Here is an 8028-nt window from a genome sequence, read left to right on the forward strand (position 1 = left end):
GTGAGTGGCATCAGGCAGAATTTGTCCTTTTGTGACAGGCTTATTTCACTTCACGTAATGGCTTCCAGGTTCAATCATATTGTCACAAACGGGAGGATTTCCCTCTTTGTAAAGGCTGCATAATATTCTGCCGTATGGGCTATACACCATTTTCTTTATCCATTCATCTGCTGCTGGACATTTGGGTTGTTTCTGTATCTTGCCTATTGTGAATAAATAAGTGATCTTTTGGGTCTGTCTTCCTTCACTCTGCATACTATTTTCAAGGTTCATCATGTTGCAGCACGTGTCAGTACATCATTTCTTTTTATCGGCAGATAACATTCCACTGTCTGGACGCACCACATTTTACTTACCCGTGTATCCGCTGACGGACATTTAGGCGTTTTTTACTTTTTGGTTATGAACGTTGTGCTCCACTTTTTTTCTAGATTACAAACATTTTCTTGGTCCCCTGAGAAGCTCTGACCTTACCCTGAGCCTCAGTTTCCACTTTTTTTTCTTTTTTCTTTTTTGGCCTCGCTGCACGGCTTGCGGGATCTCCGTTCCCCAACCAGGGACTGAACCAAGGCCACGGCAGTGAGAGCCTGGAGTCCTAACCACTAGGCCACCAGGCAACTCCCTCAGTTTCCATGTTTGTAAAATGGGGGAGAGACTCCTGACAGTTGATGCTCCTGAGGATTCGCTCAACAAACCTGCAGATTTGGAGACAGAGGCCCAGATGGGGGCAGGAGTGCAGCTAAAGTCACCATCCAACGAGTGCCAGGGGCGGGGCCCCTCCTGCTCACCCCAGGCTCTGACAACAGCCCCGTTGCCAAGCGAGCGGGCTGGGAGCGCTCAGCGAGGAGGCTGTGTGTGAGGCGTTTGGCTCAGATCCTAACCCAGAGAGAGCGCTTGTGAAACACTCACTGTTTGGATTCAGACGGAGGTGATTTCTGGCTGTGGGATTGGGGCAGGGCGGCAACTGTTTACTGGGTACCTGTTCTGTGCAAGGGGTTCCCTGAGTGTGTCTGAGATGCAGAACATCTCACGGCACCATCCCCCTGGCCCTGGGAGAAGGGACTGTTTCTGTCAGGCAGGAAGCAGGCTCAGAAGGTTAGGACAGTATGTTAGAGGCAGTGGCTGGAATCTGAACCCCAATCAGATAGACTCCAAGAGCTCTTGGCCACTGTCTGCCAGCCCCGCTGTGTGCCAGGACAAGCGTGCTCCTAACTCACTGTACCCTGTGCCTCACTGCCTGGTCCTATCCCCGTCAACCTCGTGAGGTGGATGGTGTTATTTTCCCTGGTGCATTGATGAGGTCCCCAAGGCTCTGACGGTCACCCTGGTCACACAACCAGGAAGCGGCTAAGCGGCCCCATCACTGGGGAGAAAGATGAAGCCAGATGGGGAGGCGACTACTCATGGCCACGGTCCAGATGAGATAAAGGGAGGCAGGGAGCCTCCAGGCGGCCATGCCCTCTCCTCGAACTGGGCTTGAGTCAACTGGGATCAGGATAATTCAACTCCACCTAAACGTGAAATTGCAGCCAGGACGAAAAAGTCACCTGGGCGGGAAATTCTGGGCAAGGAGAGGCACCAGGGGTCAGGATCCACACTGTCCTGGGGCTTCCCGCCCCCTCCCCTCCGTCCCTGCCCAGAGAGGGTGGGGACCCTCCTTTTCAGCCCAATGCCTCTCTGATGAACAGTGTGGAAGACGCCCCTGAGGTGTAGGGGAGAGATCAACAGCGTCCAGTGCTGACCCAGCAAAGCCCCTGGGCCCCTCCCCAGCCCTGCAGATCTGAGCAGGTGTCAAGCTTGAGGAGACAAGCCTGGGTCTCGCTGTCTGCAAAAGGAGGAGGACAAAGGAGGGAACTTAGCAAGCCCGCACCCTGCCTTGGAGCCTCAGCTCCCAGGCCTTCTGCAACTTGCACCCCCTATCGGAGCATCCGTGGTCCTCGCCAGCTTTAACTCCTCTCTCTAAGCCCCAGTCACCTGAGTTCCCATGCCTATCCCTGAGATGCCACCCTTCTCTGAGTCTCTATCTCTCTCCTTGAGACCCTGTCCCCTTCTGGAAGCCCCCCTCCCAATCCTCAAGTCTCTACTCCCCTCTCTGAGCCCCTGGGAGCTGAGTCCTGTCCGCTCTGAGTCTCCACTCTCTCTAGTCCTATAAATTCCATCCATCCATCCATCCGAGTTCATCCTCTGTGCCCAACCTTGTGCAGGGTGGTGCTGGGGACACTGTGGTGACTTCAACAGCTTTGGCCCTGCTCTTATGGAACTGACAAGTCGGGGGTGTGTGTGGGGAGACACATCTATCATCCAGAGTGGTCAGGGCTAGACGTGGGGAGCTCAGGCAGCTGGGGAAGCCCAAGAATTCTCTGACCCTGTCTGGGAATCAGGGGGGGCTTCCTGGAGGAAGAAGCATCTGCTCTGAGATTCAACCTTCACCTGGAACACAGGTATCATCTTGCAGTTCACAATATCCCAGAGGCCCTGAGGCGGAAAATGGTATCACTAGCTCTCCCACATTTTCTTATAGTCTCGCCTAAAGCACTTTGTTATACATGGAGCGGTTTTCAAAGGGAAATTTAAAATGCTCATATCCTTGAACTCAGAAACCCCACTTCTAAGAATGCATCCCTTTGCAATACTCACACAGGTGCAAAATGGACACTGCTACACTGCTCAAAGTGGCTAATATGGAAAACACTCAACAGCTGACTGCTTATACTGGGTCTCCCCGCAATGGAATACAACGTAACTGATAAAAGATTGGAGGCAGCTCTTCACAGTTCTGATATGCCACATCCTCCAAGATACACTGTTACGTGAAAAATGCAAAGTGAGGGACAGTGGAGACAGCTCAGTAAATATATTTTTAACTGGATAAAGACACTACCCAATTTGTATCCATGGCTACCTCTGGGGAATAGGATTGGAGGAAGAAAGGCTACCACTTTCTGATTTATAAAACTATCCTCTTTGGATTTTACAGAAAGGCACACTGATCATTAGTGCAAAGCTCAATGAATTTCCAGAGTGAATCTATGTAACCAAAATGGGTCAAGGCATAGACCTTTCCCCCTTAAACCCTCTTCCAACCACTTCTGCCCCCCAAAGGTAACCACTATCCTGGTTCCAACACCATCGATTACTTTTGCCGGTTTATGAACTTTATATCGTTGGAATCATACATTCCAGCGACTCTGGTTTCTATCTTCTTTCACTCAGCATTGCATTTGAGAGATTCAACCGCTTTGTTGTGAAGGTAGTACTTTGCTCATTCTCCTTACTCTGTGGGATTTCATGGTAGTAACTTGTCAGAATTTATCTATCCATTCTATTATGGATGGACGTTTGGGCTATTTCCCGTGTAGTACCAGGAAGGTGTTATTCTTTGTACTTGTCAACACTTGATATTGAGAGTCTTTTAAAATTTTAACTATTCTAGCAGGTGTGTAGTGGCATTTCATTGTGGTTTTAATTTGAATTTTCATAATGTTTAAAAATATTGAGCACCTTTTCACAAGCCTACTGGCTATTCATATATCTTCTTTTGTTAAGTGTCCAAGGCTTCTGCCTGTTTTTTGTTGTGGTGTTTTGTCTTTTAATTAATTATTGAGTTCTTCATATATTCTGGAGACAAGGTTTTCATTAAAAATATGTGTTGCAAACGTTTTCTTCAGTTTTTGGCATGACTTTTTTAAAAAATATTTATTTATTTATTTTTGGTTGCGTTGGGTCTTCGTTGCTGTGCGTGGGCTTTCTCTAGTTGCGGCGAACGGGGGCTACTCTTAGTTGCGGTGCGCGGGCTTCTCATCGCGGTGGCTTCTCTTGCTGTGGAGCACGGGCTCTAGGCGCGTGGGCTTCAGCAGTTGCAGCACGAGGGCTCAGTAGTTGTGGCACACGGGCTTAGTTGCTTCGCGGCATGTGTGATCTTCCCAGACCAGGGCTCAAACCTGGGTCCCCTGCATTGGCAGGCAGATTCTTAACCACTGCGCCACCAGGTAAGCCCAAGAATATATATTTATAACATTGTAAATCAACTATACTTCAATAAAATGTTTTTTAAAGCTACAGTAATCAAGACAGTGTGGTACTGGTGTAAGGAAATGTATCATACAAACAGAATAGAGGTGCAAATATAGACCCAAAGTTGATTTTCTATAAATATGTAGTGTAATTCAAGGAGAGGAAAAGATAGTCTTTTCAATAAACGGTGCTGAAACAACTGGACATTTGCATGAACAAAACCAAAGCTAACTCACAATGCACACAAAAATTACCTCAAATGAATCATAGACCTAAATATAAATGCTAAAACTATAAAACTTCTAGAAAAAAATGGAGAAAATCTTCACGAACTTGGCGGAGACCAAGGTTTTTAGACAAGACACTAAAAGCACTAACCATAAAAGGAAAAAAAAAAGATAAATGGGACTACGTCAAAATTGAAAACTTCTGTCCTTCAGAAGACAAAGTTAAGAAAAGGAAACTGTAAGCCAGAACCTGGGAGAAAATATGTGTAATTATGTTTTCTACCAAATTAGTTGAATTCAGAATATATAAAGTGTCTTTACAACTTAATAATGATAAGATTTTTTAAAATCCAACTTTAAAATGGGCAAAAGACTTGAATACTTCTCAAAATAAGATGTATTAATGGCCAACAAACATATAAAGATATTCAACATCTACGATTACCAGGGAAATTCAAATTAATGCCACAAAGAGATATCACTACACATCTTCTAGAAAGGCTAAAATTTTAAAAGACTGACAATACCAAACACTGGAAAAGTACGGAGCAGCTACAGCTCTCATAGTATTGAACTCACAGAACTCTCACACAGTATCGAAGGGAGTCTAAAATAGTACCCACACTTTGTAAAACAGACTGGGAGTTTCTTGTCAAGTTGAATATACATTTACCCTAAGATTCAGAATTCTCCTGGGTATTTGTCCAAAAGAAATATAAATATATATCTTTAAAAAGACTTTACACAAATGTTCATAGAAGCTTTGTTCATAAAATCAAAAAATTGGAAATAACTCAAATGTTCATTAATAGGTGAACAGAAACAAACTGCAGTATATTCATACAAAGGAATACCACCCAATAGAAAGGAACATGACATATCCATGCAACATCATGGGTCAATCCAAAACCATTATGCTGAAAGAAAGACGCCAGCCCTAAAAGTGTACACGTGATGTTATTTCATTTATATAAACTCTAGCATAGGCAAAGCTAATCAATCATAACCTAAATCAGAGTTCTGAGTGCCTGGAGGAGTTAAGGAAGATTGGCTGGAAGGAGGATAATAAAAACACTCTGTACCTTGATTTGTATGGTGATTATGGAAGCGCAGATATTTTGCAGAACTCAGTGAACCAAACAAGGGTAGTGTGAGCACTTTTATCATACGTGTATTATACTTCTATAATGTTAATTTTAAAAGAACTCATTTGATGGATTTAACAGCAGACTACTGCTAACAGAAGGAAAGAACAGTAAACTTGAAGACAGGTCAACAGGAATTATTCATAATGAAGCTCCAAGACAAAAGAACGGAAGTCAAAAACAAAGGAGGTGCGTGAGACATGTGGGTCACTGTTAAATGATCTGTTATGGGTATAACTGGAGTAGCATAAGGAGACAAGAGAGAACATGAACGCAGAAGCAATTTCTAAAGAAGCTTTTTTGAAGGGAACCCTCATACACTGCTGGTGGGAATGTAAACTGATGCAGCCACTGTGGAAAACAGTATGCAGTTGCCTCCAAAAACTAAAAACAGAACTACCGTGTGACCCAGCAATTCCACTCCTGGGTATATATCCAAAAAAACCACTAAAAGCACTAATTTGAAAAGATACATGCACCCCAATGTTCACAGTAGCATTAGTCACGATTGCCAAGATACGGAAACAACCTAAGTGGCCATCAATGGATGAACGGATAAAGATGTGGTATTAGATACATATAAAATGGAATACCACTCAGCCATAAAAAGAATGAAATTTTGCAGCAACATGGATGGACCTAGAGATTATCATACTAAGTAAAGTAAGTCAGAAAGAGAAAGACAAATGCCATATATCACTTATATGTGGAATCTAAAATATGACACAAATGAACTTATCTACAGAACAGAAACAGACTCACAGACATACGGAACAGAACTGTGGTTGCCAAGGGGTGGGGGAAGGGATGGATTGGGAGTTGGGGATTAGCAGATGCAAACTATTATATATAGAATGAATAAACTACAAGGTCCTACTGTAAAGCACAGGGGACTATATTCAATATCCTGTGATAAACCATACGGAAAATCATACGAAAAAGAATATATACGTATAAAACGGAATCACTTTGCTGTACAGCGTAACTAACACAACATTGTTAATCAACTATGCTTCAATACATTTTTTAAAAAGACATCAATTTCTGAGTGTGTCTGACTATTCAATAGAAACTATGTAGCTGTATTACTTTTCTAGGGTTGCCGTAAGTACCACAAATTAGGTGGTTTAAAACAAGAATGTATTGTCTCATCATTCTGAAGGCTAAAAGTCCAAAATCAAAGTGTCAGCAGCGTCCTGCTCTCTAGGGCAATCCTTCCTTTCTAGCTTCTGACAGCCCTGGACACTCCTTGGCTTGCAGCTGCAGAACTCCCATCTCTGCCTTCCTTTTCACACGGCACTCTCCCTGTGTCTCTGTCTTTGCATGGCCATCTTCTTATAAGGACACCAGTCATACTGGATCAGAGGTCCACCTTTTCCCATTATGACCCCACCTTAACTAATTACATTGGCAACACACTATTTCCAAATAAGGTTGCATTCCAGGGATGAGGATGTCCACACGTCTTTTTTTGGGCGACTCAATTCAACCCATAACAGATGCCAAAAAACAAGAGAATGACATGTTTAAAGCACTGAAAGAAAACAAACTGTTAACCGAGAAGTCTATACCAGTGGTAACAACCTTTTAAAAGCAAGGTGAACAAAAGGAAAAATAGATAAGTTAGACTTCTTTAAAATTGAAAGTGAAAAGACAACTCACAGAATGAAAGAAAATATTTGCAAATCATAGATCTGATAAAGGGCTTGTATCTAGAATACGTAATTAACTCTTTCAAAACAATAATAAAAAGACGACCCCATTTTAAAATGGGCAAAGTGTCCAATAAGCCCGTGAAAAGATACTCAGGATCATCAGTCATTAGGAAAATGCAAATCAAAACCACAGTGAGACACCACTTCAACCCATTAGGATGGCAACAATAAAAAAGACAGATAATACCCAGTGTTGGCAGGGCTTCCCTGGTGGCGCAGTGGTTAAGCATCCGCCTGCCAATGCAGGGGACACAGGTTCGAGCCCTGGTCCGGGAAGATCCCACGTGCCGCGGAGCAACTCAGCCAGTGCGCCACAACTACTGAGCCTGCGCTCTAGAGCCCACGAGCCACAACTACTGAGCCCACATGCCACAACTACTGAAGCCCGCGTGCCTAGAGCCTGTGCTCCACAACAAGAGAAGCCACCGCAATGAGAAGCCTGCGCACTGCAACGAAGAGTAGCCCCCGCTCGCCGCAACTAGAGAAAGCCCGCGTGCAGCAACGAACACCCAACATAGCCAAAAATAAATAAAAATAAATTTAAAAAATAAATTTAAAAAACAACAAAAAAACAAGTGTTGGCAAGGATGTAGAAAATTTTTAACTATCATACAGACGAGCCACTCATGAATTCTTAACCCACAGAAACTGAGAGATAATCAATGACTGCTGTTGTTTTAAGCCAGTAAATTTGGGGGTGATTTGTTACACAGCAACAGATAACTAACACAGTAATCTTAAACACAACTATATCACCAAATATATTAAATGTAAATGAAAATAAACACTCCAATTAAAGGAAAATATTGTCAGACTTGAGAGAAAAGGAGATCCTACTAAGTACTCTTTATTAGAAATACACTTTAAATATAAAATCACAGATGGATTTAGAGTAAAATAAAGGGAGAATAGATACAATGCTAATAC

The sequence above is a fragment of the Grampus griseus genome (genome assembly GCF_964374135.1).
Source record: "Grampus griseus genome assembly, chromosome: 19".
Lineage (NCBI taxonomy): Eukaryota > Metazoa > Chordata > Mammalia > Artiodactyla > Delphinidae > Grampus > Grampus griseus.